Source organism: Thalassophryne amazonica, chromosome 11 (assembly GCF_902500255.1).
Source record: "Thalassophryne amazonica chromosome 11, fThaAma1.1, whole genome shotgun sequence".
NCBI lineage: Eukaryota > Metazoa > Chordata > Actinopteri > Batrachoidiformes > Batrachoididae > Thalassophryne > Thalassophryne amazonica.
In genome coordinates, this window is record NC_047113.1 from 24444060 (window position 1) to 24460088 (window position 16029).

Below are 16029 nucleotides of genomic sequence, written 5' to 3' on the forward strand. Positions count from 1 at the left end.
TGGTGGAACCTCGTGGGTCCCGGCTCTTCTCTGGATAGGCGTCTCCTACCCTCGGGCCTGCCCACGTGTCACCTTTTTGTGTAGATTGATTGACAGACTAAAAGCATATTTGGGTTGTTGTGCACATTTGCAGAATAAATTGTTATTTATTCGGACTTCCTATTGGCCGTTCATTTACGCCCCCTGTTGTGGGTCCGTGTACTTCACTTTCCCAACAGTACTATCTTTATATTGATCACCATTTGTGATGAAAAAATACATGAGTCATTCACATGCCATCAAGGAATGACTATAATGATACTGTGATTTTGAAATACATATGAGACATTTTTCAACAGGCCATTATACGTAAGATTGACAAATACATGCATTTATAGGCCTGATTGTGCAGCAGAGGCATGGGGAAAAATTGTTTTTGTTATCAATTTCTTTTGTAGAACAAGCTTCTACGAAGTATGAAAACAGCAGGCAGTCATATTGTTTCATGCATATTAGGGATGAAGGAGAGAAGATACAGCTTGCAAATAAGAAACTATGAACTTGGCACTTCTTGAGCAAAAATAAGCAAACTTTGGGAAAATGTGAAAAAAAATGAGCTGCCATTTTGTTTTATGCAAATTAGACTGAATGAGTATAGATACAGCATGCTAACAACAATATTTGAATTTTGCAGGTCAAAAAACATAACAAATTAACTTTTATTTCTGTTTCTAATGCAAACAAGTAAACTTGTAGGAAATTGGATGAAATGGGTGGCCTTTTTTTTTTTTTTTTTTGCAAATTAGAAGGTGAAAGAGTAAAGATACAGCATGCCAACAGCAATTTTTTGAACTCAGTAGGTCAAAATACATAAGAATCACCCTGTTTTCTGCTTTTAACAGAAAATGCTTTGGGTAGTCTACTTATTTGAAAATAGAACCTAACTAATTCTAAAAATCCAGTGTAGAGGAGACAAATGCATGGATCAGAGTCTCTGCATTAGCCACAGACAGGATGGGACGAATCCTCACTATGTTACAAAGGTGGAAGAAAACAGTCCTAGTGATTTTGCTCATGTACGTCATAGGACAACGTGGGATCAAAAATTACCCCAAGGTTCCTCACTTTGTCAGAGTGATGATGTATGATGCATGAGTCTAGGTTAAGTGTTAGCTGGTCAAACTGGTGTCCATGTCTCACTGGACCAAGGACCATTGTTTGTCTTTTATAAATTTAAAAGGAAGAAATTGCCTGACATTTCACAGATGCAAGGCAATCCTCTAAAGTCTTGATGTGTATGAGATTACCAGCAGTTATCAACATGTATAACTCAGTATCATCAAAGTAACAGTGAAAAGTAATCCCATAACATCACAGCATGTGCAATATTGGAACAAGTTCCAGTTCACAAAAGAACAATCTCATTGTTTGAAAATTGTTTCATCCCTGACAAAACAGAAGTAGCATGCATATAATCCAGTAGGCCACAACAATTCCATTGAGTAAAATGAATGATGTCAGCTTATTTTGCTGGAACCTTCTGAAATTCCAACAAAAGTCTGAATCATTAAAAAAAAAGTGTTGACACTTTAACTGAAATTAATCATGGTTTAGCTATAGCTGAGTGAAGACCACTTCATCTTCTTGGACAACAAATCTGCTGTTTGCTCTGGACCATGTTGCAGGTCACCTTCACACCTCTTGGACCAAATTGGCACCTTTGAGACCCCCAACAAAAAAACACAAGTGTCAAAGGAGGAGACCAAAGGTGCCTTGACACTTGCACGCATTGGATCCATACACTGGTACACAATCTGCCGTGCCAAAGAGTAAAGTCGTAAACTTGTTGTAATCTGTTGTTCCATTGTAAACTGTGTGCAGCTTCATGCAAGTTCGCAAAGAAAATTTTGAAATGTTCAAAATCTCTGGCATGCATTAATTTGAACCTCATGTGAACATTGAACAAACAATTCAAAAACATTGAGCACCAGTGTGTCATTGCGTTGGTGTAGCGCATCACATCGCAACTCATCAAAATGATTATGACAAGATCTTAAATCTATTATAAACAGAATTTTACAGATACGCATAAGAAGGAATGAAAATGCAACTGCTTTACCAAACCATTACAATATATATTACAAATAATTACCTTTTAGATGATTCCAAATGCATTCTCCATGTCATGAAGTGCACCAGAGAGAGAGAGGAAAAAAAAAAGCTGCAACTATAGAAAATTCTTCTGTGATTCCGGAAGCAATTAGAGGTGGCTTCATCAGACAAACTCTGAGAGCAAATGATTAATCCCCTACAAAATAATTATTTCATACAACGCAGCATCCAGTGGCACAAATTACAGCATCCAGTGAAATACAGTGGGTCGCACTGGTCGAATAGCACGGCGGTGCAGGGGTTAAATATGTACAAGTGTCAAGGTGCCTTAAGTTTTTTCAAGAAGCTCAATCAAAGCCAATTGGACTCCTTCTTTACTCTACAAAATCAGTATTTCATCTGAAAATAAGATGATGTGGTGGTGGCCACATTGTGCCATCTCCTGGGAAGAGAGTATTCTGAAATAAGTAAGTTTGAGCAGTTAAATAATCAGATAATAATCTATTTGTTGCAGGTTCTCTGAAGAATCATGAAAAGCCTGCTTTTCCCCAATGGGTTGCCGGGAGTTGCACCCTTCGATTGGCATATGAAACCTGTCTAAAGAAGCCCAGCTGCTTTCAAGTAAACATCGAGATCATGAATCTCTCAAACCTTCACCGACAGGTTAAGAGAGGATGTAAATCTGAATTAAGCTCTGCATTTTACATAATATGAGCAGAGTGCTGCCTAACAAATGGAAGCAAAAGCATTTTTAATAAAAACTGTGCACATACATCAGTTAAGGAAACTATTATCCCAAACAGTGCATCATTTTGCTGTAAACCGCATTAGAGCTGCATTAAATCAGAGTTGTGCACTTCCTCTTTTATTTTAATAACATCCAAAGCAGAGATGAGTCTTTTCTTTCCAGAGTCATTTAAGTTAAAGTGATGATACATCAACATTAATCTTTCTTTTCAATCTCAGACTCTGGAAAAGAATCTCTTGGGAAGTTGAGGGAACCTCTTGACACACTGTTTCCTCTTCATTACCCAACCAGCTGTTCTTCCTAATGAGCCTAAAGGCAATTTCTCATTCGCCAACTTATAGCCGTGTCTCTTGAGCAACTGGTGACATATAGTCTGCCCACAGACTGAGGACCAGACACCAGAAAATATGAGGCTTGCTGTTGCTGTCATTCTGCCCATACTTTCCTAGAGTAATAGCCGTGGAATTCGGAAGAAACTACCTTAAAAAAAATGAAAAACAAAATGATGTAGCTTGATTAAAATGCATTTTATTAAGCAGCTCTTACACCATGCCAAGTATGGTGTTGTGTTTTCCTCATCACAGCTCAAGAAAGCTTGCTTAAACTTTTAAGTTTTAAATGTTAAAAATGTTCTAGAGTTCTGTCAGACTCCCTAGTCGCCTCAGCTACATAGCAGTCTACTCAGTGCAGGCTTGCCGGATGTTGGGATCCAATTTTTTATGCCAAGAATCCATTGGAGCTGTTATGAGTTTTGGACATACTTTGAGTAGAATAAAATACAACAGAATAGAGACTGTATTGTCATTGTAAATACATACATACAACAAAATGTTCTCTGCGTTTAACCCATTCTAGTTACAGTTAGACACAATCCAACCACTAGGAGCAGTGGGCAGCCACAGTCTGGCACTCAGGGACCAACTCCAGATGTAGAGACGCTGCCTTGGTCAGGGGCAGAGAAAGGAGCAAACCCTAAATAAGCCTGTTTTTGATTGTGGGAGGAAACCAGAGTGCCCAGAGGAATCCCATGCAGACACGGTGAGAACATACAAACTCCACACAGAAAGACTGGGAAGTGATCACTCAACCTTCTTGCTGTGAGGCATCAGTGTTGACCACTATGCCACCGTGCTGCCCTATGCCCCATGCCTTTCTTGTGCCAAGCCATGGGAGTGTCCACAGTGGCAGGGAGCCCACTGTGCTCTGTGTTGGGGAGGTAAGAAAAAAATAAAAAAAAAGCTTTTTCCCAATTTTTCCAGCTGGTATACCTGCTTTGGAGGACAGTCTACCAAATGTGGCCAGGCAGGAGCTGCTGTGGGGTAATCAGGTGGACTGAGTTCTAACTCACCAAACCTGGCCAGATGTAAGAGTGGCTGTATGCATTGGGTTTTCAACATTAAACTGGCTGTTATGCTCAATGGCAATTCACAGTAACCACAACAACACCCCCTCCCCCAAAAAAAGTACAACACATTGAAAATTATTGCAGAAATCAGAGCAAAGTGGACCAAAGTTGATGTGTTGATTTCTACAATGTCTATCTCAGAACGTTGAGATCCTTTAAAACCAGGATTCTTCACTGTTTATACCCAAGTCAATCAATCAATCAATCAATCAATTTTTTATATAGCGCCAAATCACAACAAACAGTTGCCCCAAGGCGCTTTATATTGTAAGGCAAGGCCATACAATAATTATGTAAAACCCCAACGGTCAAAATGACCCCCTGTGAGCAAGCACTTGGCTACAGTGGGAAGGAAAAACTCCCTTTTAACAGGAAGAAACCTCCAGCAGCACCAGGCTCAGGGAGGGGCGGTCTTCTGCTGGGACTGGTTGGGGCTGAGGGAGAGAACCAGGAAAAAGACATGCTGTGGAGGGGAGCAGAGATCTGTCACTAATGATTAAATGCAGAGTGGTGCATACAGAGCAAAAAGAGAAAGAAACAGTGCATCATGGGAACCCCCCAGCAGTCTACGTCTATAGCAGCATAACTAAGGGATGGTTCAGGGTCACCTGATCCAGCCCTAACTATAAGCTTTAGCAAAAAGGAAAGTTTTAAGCCTAATCTTAAAAGTAGAGAGGGTGTCTGTCTCCCTGATCTGAATTGGGAGCTGGTTCCACAGGAGAGGAGCCTGAAAGCTGAAGGCTCTGCCTCCCATTCTACTCTTACAAACCCTAGGAACTACAAGTAAGCCTGCAGTCTGAGAGCGAAGCGCTCTATTGGGGTGATATGGTACTACGAGGTCCCTAAGATAAGATGGGACCTGATTATTCAAAACCTTATAAGTAAGAAGAAGAATTTTAAATTCTATTCTAGAATTAACAGGAAGCCAATGAAGAGAGGCCAATATGGGTGAGATATGCTCTCTCCTTCTAGTCCCCGTCAGTACTCTAGCTGCAGCATTTTGAATTAACTGAAGGCGTTTTAGGGAACTTTTAGGACAACCTGATAATAATGAATTACAATAGTCCAGCCTAGAGGAAATAAATGCATGAATTAGTTTTTCAGCATCACTCTGAGACAAGACCTTTCTGATTTTAGAGATATTGCGTAAATGCAAAAAAGCAGTCCTACATATTTGTTTAATATGCGCTTTGAATGACATATCCTGATCAAAAATGACTCCAAGTTTTCTCACAGTATTACTAGAGGTCAGGGTAATGCCATCCAGAGTAAGGATCTGGTTAGACACCATGTTTCTAAGATTTGTGGGGCCAAGTACAATAACTTCAGTTTATCTGAGTTTAAAAGCAGGAAATTAGAGGTCATCCATGTCTTTATGTCTGTAAGACAGTCCTGCAGTTTAGCTAATTGGTGTGTGTCCTCTGGCTTCATGGATAGATAAAGCTGGGTATCATCTGCGTAACAATGAAAATTTAAGCAATACCGTCTAATAATACTGCCTAAGGGAAGCATGTATAAAGTGAATAAAATTGGTCCTAGCACAGAACCTTGTGGAACTCCATAATTAACTTTAGTCTGTGAAGAAGATTCCCCATTTACATGAACAAATTGTAATCTATTAGACAAATATGATTCAAACCACCGCAGCGCAGTGCCTTTAATACCTATGGCACGCTCTAATCTCTGTAATAAACTTTTATGGTCAACAGTATCAAAAGCAGCACTGAGGTCTAACAGAACAAGCACAGAGATGAGTCCACTGTCCGAGGCCATAAGAAGATCATTTGTAACCTTCACTAATGCTGTTTCTGTACTATGATGAATTCTAAAACCTGACTGAAACTCTTCAAATAGACCATTCCTCTGCAGATGATCAGTTAGCTGTTTTACAACTACCCTTTCAAGAATTTTTGAGAGAAAAGGAAGGTTGGAGATTGGCCTATAATTAGCTAAGATAGCTGGGTCAAGTGATGGCTTTTTAAGTAATGGTTTAATTACTGCCACCTTAAAAGCCTGTGGTACATAGCCAACTAACAAAGATATATTGATCATATTTAAGATCGAAGCATTAAATAATGGTAGGGCTTCCTTGAGCAACCTGGTAGGAATGGGGTCTAATAAACATGTTGATGGTTTGGATGAAGTAACTAATGAAAATAACTCAGACAGAACAATCAGAGAGAAAGAGTCTAACCAAATACCGGCATCACTGAAAGCAGCCAAAGATAACGATACGTCTTTGGGATGGTTATGAGTAATTTTTTCTCTAATAGTTAAAATTTTGTTAGCAAAGAAAGTCATGAAGTCATTACTAGTTAAAGTTAATGGAATACTCAGCTCAATAGAGCTCTGACTCTTTGTCAGCCTGGCTACAGTGCTGAAAAGAAACCTGGGGTTGTTCTTATTTTCTTCAATTAGTGATGAGTAGAAAGATGTCCTAGCTTTACGGAGGGCTTTTTTATAGAGCAACAAACTCTTTTTCCAGGCTAAGTGAAGATCTTCTAAATTAATGAGACGCCATTTCCTCTCCAACTTACGGGTTATCTGCTTTAAGCTACGAGTTTGTGAGTTATACCACGGAGTCAGGCACATCAGATTTAAAGCTTTCTTTTTCAGAGGAGCTACAGCATCCAAAGTTGTCTTCAATGAGGATGTAAAACTATTGACGAGATACTCTGTCTCACTTACAGAGTTTAGGTAGCTACTCTGCACTGTGTTGGTATATGGCATTAGAGAACATAACGAAGGAATCATATCCTTAAACCTAGTTACAGCGCTTTCTGAAAGACTTCTAGTGTAATGAAACTTATTCCCCACTGCTGGGTAGTCCATCAGAGTAAATGTAAATGTTATTAAGAAATGATCAGACAGAAGGGAGTTTTCAGGGAATACTGTTAAGTCTTCTATTTCCATACCATAAGTCAGAACAAGATCTAAGATATGATTAAAGTGGTGGGTGGACTCATTTACTTTTTGAGCAAAGCCAATAGAGTCTAATAATAGATTAAATGCAGTGTTGAGGCTGTCATTCTCAGCATCTGTGTGGATGTTAAAATCGCCCACTATAATTATCTTATCTGAGCTAAGCACTAAGTCAGACAAAAGGTCTGAAAATTCACAGAGAAACTCACAGTACCGACCAGGTGGACGATAGACAATAACAAATAAAACTGTTTTTTGGGACTTCCAATTTGGATGGACAAGACTAAGAGTCAAGCTTTCAAATGAATTAAAGCTCTGTCTGGGTTTTTGATTAATTAATAAGCTGGAATGGAAGATTGCTGCTAATCCTCCGCCCCGGCCCGTGCTACGAGCATTCTGACAGTTAGTGTGACTCGGGGGTGTTGACTCATTTAAACTAACATATTCATCCTGCTGTAACCAGGTTTCTGTAAGGCAGAATAAATCAATATGTTGATCAATTATTATATCATTTACCAACAGGGACTTAGAAGAGAGAGACCTAATGTTTAATAGACCACATTTAACTGTTTTAGTCAGTGGTGCAGTTGAAGGTGCTATATTATTTTTTCTTTTTGAATTTTTATGCTTAAATAGATTTTTGCTGGTTATTGGTGGTCTGGGAGCAGGCACCGTCTCTACGGGGATGGGGTAATGAGGGGATGGCAGGGGGAGAGAAGCTGCAGAGAGGTGTGTAAGACTACAACTCTGCTTCCTGGTCCCAACCCTGGATAGTCACGGTTTGGAGGATTTAAGAAAATTGGCCAGATTTCTAGAAATGAGAGCTGCTCCATCCAAAGTGGGATGGATGCCGTCTCTCCTAACAAGACCAGGTTTTCCCCAGAAGCTTTGCCAATTATCTATGAAGCCCACCTCATTTTTTGGACACCACTCAGACAGCCAGCAATTCAAGGAGAACATGCGACTAAACATGTCACTCCCGGTCCGATTGGGGAGGGGCCCAGAGAAAACTACAGAGTGCAACATTGTTTTTGCAAAGTTACACACCGATTTAATGTTAATTTTAGTGACCTCCGATTGGCGTAACCGGGTGTCATTACTGCCGACGTGAATTACAATCTTACCAAATTTACGCTTAGCCTTAGCCAGGAGTTTCAAATTTCCTTCAATGTCGCCTGCTCTGGCCCCCGGAAGACAATTGACTATGGTTGCTGGTGTCGCTAACTTCACATTTCTCAAAACAGAGTCGCCAATAACCAGAGTTTGATCCTCGGCGGGTGTGTCGCAGAGTGGGGAAAAACAATTAGAAGTGTGAATGGGTTGGTGGTGTACACGGGGCTTCTGTTTAGAACTACGCTTCCTCCTCAGTCACCCAGTCGGCCTGCTTTCCCGGCTGCTCGGGATCTGCTAGGGGGTAACTAACGGCGGCTAAGCTACCTTGGTCCGCACCGACTACAGGGGCCTGGCTAGCTGTAGAATTTTCCACGGTGCGGAGCCGAGTCTCCAATTCGCCTAGCCTGGCCTCCAAAGCTATGAATAAGCTACACTTATTACAAGTACCGTTACTGCTAAAGGAGGCCGAGGAATAACTAAACATTTCACACCCAGAGCAGAAACGTGCGGGAGAGACAGGAGAAGCCGCCATGCTAAATCGGCTAAGAGCTAGTAGCTGTGCTAAGCTAGCGGATTCCTAAAAACACGCAAAGTGAATAATGTGTAAATAATTTAGAGGTGATTCAGCAGAAGGAGTGCTTTAGTTAAGGCACGTAAAGATTACACTGGGAAACAAATCGTAATCTAGATAACTAGATCAATCTAACTGCGCAGATTTAACAGATACAGCAAAACACCGCTGTGCTCCGGAACAGGAAGTGATACAATACCGCAGTGAGAGCCAACCACCAGAGTTCCCAGAGTTAAGACAGTTTCACCATGACAAACCAAATAAAATTAAATAAATACAAATATCTCAAAGCTGCATTGTTGTTTTGGTAAGTACATAAATAAATAAATAAATGCTTCCTTCCTCATTTCTGCTTACAACAACAACACACAAAGGGAACATTTTTCATCGCCTCAACTTAGGTTCAAAAGCCTGCATTGAGAGCAGCAATACCTTTGGAACTTATCTTTACCCAGTCACACAAGCCTTTGCAAATAATTAGAATCACTCTCTGACAGGGAGCTGCAGGTGTAGATTTGCTGTTGCTCAGATTACAGCCTCATGAAACCTCAAAGATAGAGTGTGCACTATGGTGCATCAACCACCGCCCCCTTAGTCATAGATTTATATGTCCCCACTTTAAAAAAATGCTCAATTCACAAAATAATAACAATTGTGAATTTTGAGGCAATTTGGTTAACGTTTTGGGGAACCACAGTGAGGTAATATTTCTCTACAAATTTAAGATCGCATATTTCCTGACTGATGGTAGACTAGTGGCATATATGATCCTCACATAAAATCAAGACAGTGCAGCCTGCCTATTGAAAAGTCTGGTGGGAAAAAAAAAAAAATCAGGCAGTTTAACTTCTGAAATTCCAGTTGTCAGTTTCACGTTCATTTTCCTACCTCATGTCATTTTATTTGTTACAGAAATTAGGAGACTACAGCATTTGGAGTGGAAACATCCCTCTCTGTTTTCTATTGTGTTAAGGGATAAAATAAACACCAAAAAAAGTGTATATTAACAATTCTTTGAAATCATTTTTTATGTTGTTTTTAAGAATTTTAAAGCCTTGCTGTTGCCTTTAAATACATTATATTTAGATTTTGATGAAATATGTGCCGTAGTTATTTCTTGGATAGTGTAACAAAATAAACCTAGGGACAAGGTGATTTTAAAAGATTTTGAAAAGGGGTTGGGGGGGGGGGGGGTGAAGCACCCTAGTGTGCACCCTGATGCCGAGTGAGTTAAACTGCTTGATGTGTGCCAGAGAAGAATTACTCCCCTGATGTATCACATTAATATGTGATAAACAACCTTGCAATGCCAGATTACAATAAATAATTTATGACACTTCAGAGGATGTGTTATGTGCCTGCACAGATTATTTACAACTTTGAAATTATTCTTTCAGTCTCATACAGCAAGTTGCCAAGGTGAACCCTGAGTAAATAATGCAAGTCAAAACTTTGTTCCTACTGCATTGTAGATTTTGGCCAAATATGTGCTTGTTTCAACTGGTTATTTCTCAGGAAAGAAATAGATGATGTGACAATCATTTTGCAGAAAATTTTCTTTTAATAATTTAAGGCAATTTAAGGGTTCATTCATTATTTGTTTATTATTATTGTTATTAATTTTTTTCAGTTCACAACATTCATTTGCTAAACACCACCACATGACCACTACGCTGACTATAATATGTATATGTCGCAGAAATGAATCAAATCAATTTTATTTATATAGCGCCAAATCACAACAAACAGTTGCCCCAAGGCGCTTCATATTGCAAGGCAAACCCATACAATAATTACAGAAAAACCCCAACTGTCAAAACGACCCCCTGTGAGCAAGCACTTGGCGATAGTGGGAAGGAAAAACTCCCTTTTAACAGGAAGAAACCTCCAGCAGAACCAGGCTCAGGGAGGGGCAGTCTTCTGCTGGGACTGGTTGGGGCTGAGGGAGAGAACCAGGAAAAAGACATGCTGTGGAGGGGAGCAGAGATCAATCACTAATGATTAAATGCAGAGTGGTGCATACAGAGCAAAAAGAGAAAGAAACACTCAGTGCATCATGGGAACCCCCCAGCAGTCTAAGTCTATAGCAGCATAACTAAAGGATGGTTCAGGGTCACCTGATCCAGCCCTAACTATAAGCTTTAGCAAAAAGGAAAGTTTTAAACCTAATCTTAAAAGTAGAGAGGGTGTCTGTCTCCCTGATCTGAATTGGGAGCTGGTTCCACAGGAGAGGAGCCTGAAAGCTGAAGGCTCTGCCTCCCATTCTACTCTTACAAACCCTAGGAACTACAAGTAAGCCTGCAGTCTGAGAGCGAAGCGCTCTATTGGGGTGGTACTATGAGATCCCTAAGATAAGATGGGACCTGATTATTCAAAACCTTATAAGTAAGAAGAAGAATTTTAAATTCTATTCTAGAATTAACAGGAAGCCAATGAAGAGAGGCCAATATGGGTGAGATATGCTCTCTCCTTCTAGTCCCTGTCAGTACTCTAGCTGCAGCATTTTGAATTAACTGAAGGCTTTTCAGGGAACTTTTAGGACAACCTGATAATAATGAATTACAATAGTCCAGCCTAGAGGAAATAAATGCATGAATTAGTTTTTCAGCATCACTCTGAGACAAGACCTTTCTAATTTTAGAGATATTGCGCAAATGCAAAAAAGCAGTCCTATATATTTGTTTAATATGTGCATTGAATGACATATCCTGATCAAAAATGACTGCAAGATTTCTCACAGTATTACTAGAGGTCAGGGTAATGCCATCCAGAGTAAGGATCTGGTTAGACACCATGTTTCTAAGATTTGTGGGGCCAAGTACAATAACTTCAGTTTTATCTGAGTTTAAAGGCAGTAAATTAGAGGTCATCCATGTCTTTATGTCTGTAAGACAATCCTGCAGTTTAGCTAATTGGTGTGTGTCCTCTGGCTTCATGAATAGATAAAGCTGAGTATCATCTGCGTAACAATGAAAATTTAAGCAATGCTGTCTAATAATACTGCCTAAGGGAAGCATGTATAAAGTGAATAAAATTGGTCCTAGCACAGAACCTTGTGGAACTCCATAATTAACCTTAGTCTGTGAAGAAGAGTCCCCATTTACATGAACAAATTGTAATCTATTAGATAAATATGATTCAAACCACCGCAGCGCAGTGCCTTTAATACCTATGGCATGCTCTAATCTCTGTAATAAAATTTTATGGTCAACAGTATCAAAAGCAGCACTGAGGTCAAACAGAACAAGCACAGAGATGAGTCCACTGTCTGAGGCCATAAGAAGATCATTTGTAACCTTCACTAATGCTGTTTCTGTACTATGATGAATTCTAAACCCTGACTGAAACTCTTCAAATAGACCATCAGTTAGCTGTTTTACAACTACCCTATGAAGGAGCAAAGCTCTTCAGCATTTCACCATGTCATTTAGTTCCTTCAAACTTAAAAAAAAAAGCTTCTGGGGAGCATTACCATGGCTAAAAACCTTGAGCCAAACCCCAACAACTACGCTCCCCCCCCCCCCCATTTTAAGCATTTTCTTTTCTTTATTTGCATCTCACATACCTGGAAAGTCCTCACCATCTTGTTTAGGTCCTGCAGAATTTATTTTCAGTAAATGCTTCTGGGCAGCATTAGCATGGCTAAAAAAAAAAAAAAAAAAAAAAAATCATGCAATTTACACAATAAATAATCACTGACTGGCCTCATGTTTTTCATTTCATTTGTCTCCTCACGTCAAGCAACCCAGTCCAGTCGAAGATTCAAGCTTCTCTACTACTTATTCAAGGACTACCACCTGTTTGTCCATTTAGTGCTCAAGATTTCTTAGATTACTTCGAAAATAAATTTGAAGATAAATATACCCAAGCATGCCTTAGTCCCGCCCCTGCTCCCTGTCACTGATAAGGGTGCCATCACTAATACATTGCCTAGATTTACTGAATTTGATATTCTTACACTAGGCGAGCATATGAAACTTCTGCTAAATGCACAATGTGTCTTTTTGACTTTATACCAACAAAACTGCTTAAGGACCTGTGGCCTACACTTGGGCAGAGTGTACTGGAATTATTTACTTCTCATTAACCTCGGGATCTGTTCCTAAATGTTTTAAGGCCACAGTGATTAAACCAATACTTAAGAAATCTAGCCTTGCTCCCAGTTTGCTGAAAAATTATAAGCTGATACCAAGCCTATTATTTTGTTCTAAAGTTTTTGAAAAAGTGGATTCATGCCAGCTAGTGGACCACCTTACTGAGAATAACCTATTTGAGCCACTGCAGTCTGCATTTGGAATGCATACATTTGGATTTGCCTAGTCAGTGTGAAGGAGTAGCGGCTCTACTCAAAGTCCCACCCAGGTATTCGAGCTTCTCATCTTGCCTCTGAGTTTTAGCCCAGATACCCTTTTGAGGAATATCATGTATCCTAAACCTTGTTCTTTCAATCACTACCCAAAGCTCATGACCACAGGTGATAGGAGCTGAAGTAGACTGGGAATAAGATGAATAACTGGGAATAAAATAGAACTTGCCTTCTGGTTTAGGACAGTCTGGTATAGTCCCTGTAGGTCCTCAGATGCAGCCCCATTCCATCTGTTGATCTCACATTATGCCCTTCCCCCATTTATGAACAAAACTAAAGGCCCCTTCACACATAATACGACACTGGGCAAAAGAAGCAGAAACCGGAAGAAAACCATGAAACATTCCACCTGCTGTCGGGAGGGACACATGGTTGGACAGGCGTGTATGATACAGCAGCAATGATTTCATGCATGAAACACAGTGCGAGCACCTGGAACGTGTTGCATCATATCGCACCACTGCTGTGGAGAAAACAAAAAAATAAAAACAACACACCATAAAAAACACTGCAGTTTCTAATAATTCATCCCTCTTATCAAGCGGACAATACAAGTATGATCCTTCTGTTTCTCTGTATATGAGCCATGGTCATAGACGTCAAGTCATGAAATGACATGAATGAAGCAGTGCGCTCTAACTTGTCCACATCTGTTGGCCCTGAGCGTGTGTCCACCGAGCGGAGCACCAAAAGACAGCGTGTTGTGTGGACCAGAGGTGACGTGGGTGACGTGACATTCACACATTCAGCGTACGCCTCACGGTTTACAGTTGTAAGGTCATGTCCTTCAAAACACGGTATGTGTTCTCCAGCTGTGACTTCCAGGTCCAGAGATCTCAGCAGTGGCTTGCACGGAAATGCCCCCCTTTTCGATCAGCTCACAGAACAAAGTGTCACTCTTCTTTGCTCTGTGATCATTTATTTTAGCTATTTGTTATGTAATTAGGTATGTAGTTATTGTAGTATTTGTTTATATACTTGTCTTCGCTGTGCTCTCTGTTTTTAATTTAACATGTCGTGTGCACTGAGCCCTCATTTCCAGCTGTCAGTCAGTAGCTGGCGATCAGCTGAGAGGATCTTTGCTGTGCTATTTGCGCTGAGACGTGACTGGCCGGTCCCCATGTGATCTTGTCTGTCCATAACTATCAGCATGTCATGCAAGTGTGCACCCCCCCCGCATGCCACATGTGTTGAGGGGGGGAGCCAACACACTGGCACGCCATGTGTTGGAGGGTGGGGGCATGATACACACACACGTCATGTGGTGAGGGGAGAGCCGATACACTGGCCCCCCACATGTGTTGGGGAGGGTTCAGCACAGTCACACCCATGTGTGTTGCTTGGCAACGCCACACTTAGACAATTTTCACAAACAGCTCAAATGTGGTCAGCTGCTCTCTACTATCATGCAGGGAGCATGAATAGCCCGCCTTTTCAAAGGTCCACCGAGAAGTGTTGGATGTTCGTGTGTTGCACCTGGAATTTGTCCGACACCTGCCGAGAGAGGGGTTGAATGGCCACTCGCAGGGTACTCGCTGTCTTTCGGCCGCTGATGTGCATAAATGGTTGTGGCGACAGCTGTACGAGGCGTTTGAGGCGACTCCGATTTTTTATGAGTGGCATGCAATTCCTCCTTCATGCGCTAGTCAGCTTCAATCATGTTATGTGTGAACAGGCCTTAAGAGACACTTGAACTCCTCCTTGTTCTCTGACTCAGAGAGGATAATTCACTCTTTTCTGACAGAGGACCATGCTCTCAAATTTGTAGATGCTAATCCTCATCCCAGTTTCTTCACACTCAGTCTTAAACCTGCTGATTGCACATCAGAGGTCACTGTCTGATGAAGCCAACAGAACCACATAATGTACAATAAAGTAGAGTTGCAGGTCTGAGGTCACCAGACTGGACACCCTCCAATCCCTGACTCCACCTTGAAATCCTGCCCATGGTAGCCATCCTGGTACCCCATGCTATTACAGCACACACCCTCCCCCCCAACACTTGTAATATCATTTCAAACTCTGTTTCAAAATCCAATAGACACATGTGGACTCGCTGCGCAGACTGGTCAGGGTTTTCGTTTTCTAAGGTGTAAACATTTTCTTGTGATGGATGATATGAGGGTGATTCTTAGACTACGGGCACTTATTATGTCCTTTGATCATATTGTATGAAAAACAGAAAAAAAGGGGAAATTTGACACTTATATAGTTATCTTTACAATGAAAGTGTGTTAAGAAATTTGTTCTAGTAGTCTATGATGACCTTTGTATGAAAGATTGTTTGGGTAGTTTCTATGGAGATAAACAGTGACATCAGAGCACATGTATATAGCGCCAAATCACAACAAACAGTTGTCCCAAGGCACTTTATATTGTAAGGCAATGGTGTGGTGGAAATTACATTTACAAGGCCAATAGTGCCCGTAGTTAAAGAATCACCCATGAACATGTCAGCTCTGCATCTGACCACCCATTATTGTTAGACTAAGATGCCCTCATCAGACAAAATGGACTCACCATTTAGAATACATGGAAGGCAGGTGTAAAAGGACATCTGCTTGAGTTGGACACCAGCTTATTGCTGCACTGTGCAATACTGCACAAGGAGAAAGACAGCATCCATAATGTATTACTCAAAGAAACATTCATAATGATGTGCAAAAAGGGAGTGCGCTGATTGATTTCACTGACATTTCCTGTGTGAATGACATAATACAGCATGTCCTACTAATAGCAACAACTGCAATTTTAAATTTCAAAAATTTAAAACTGTCAAGAATTAACACATGTAAGAGCATTCTGACTGACAA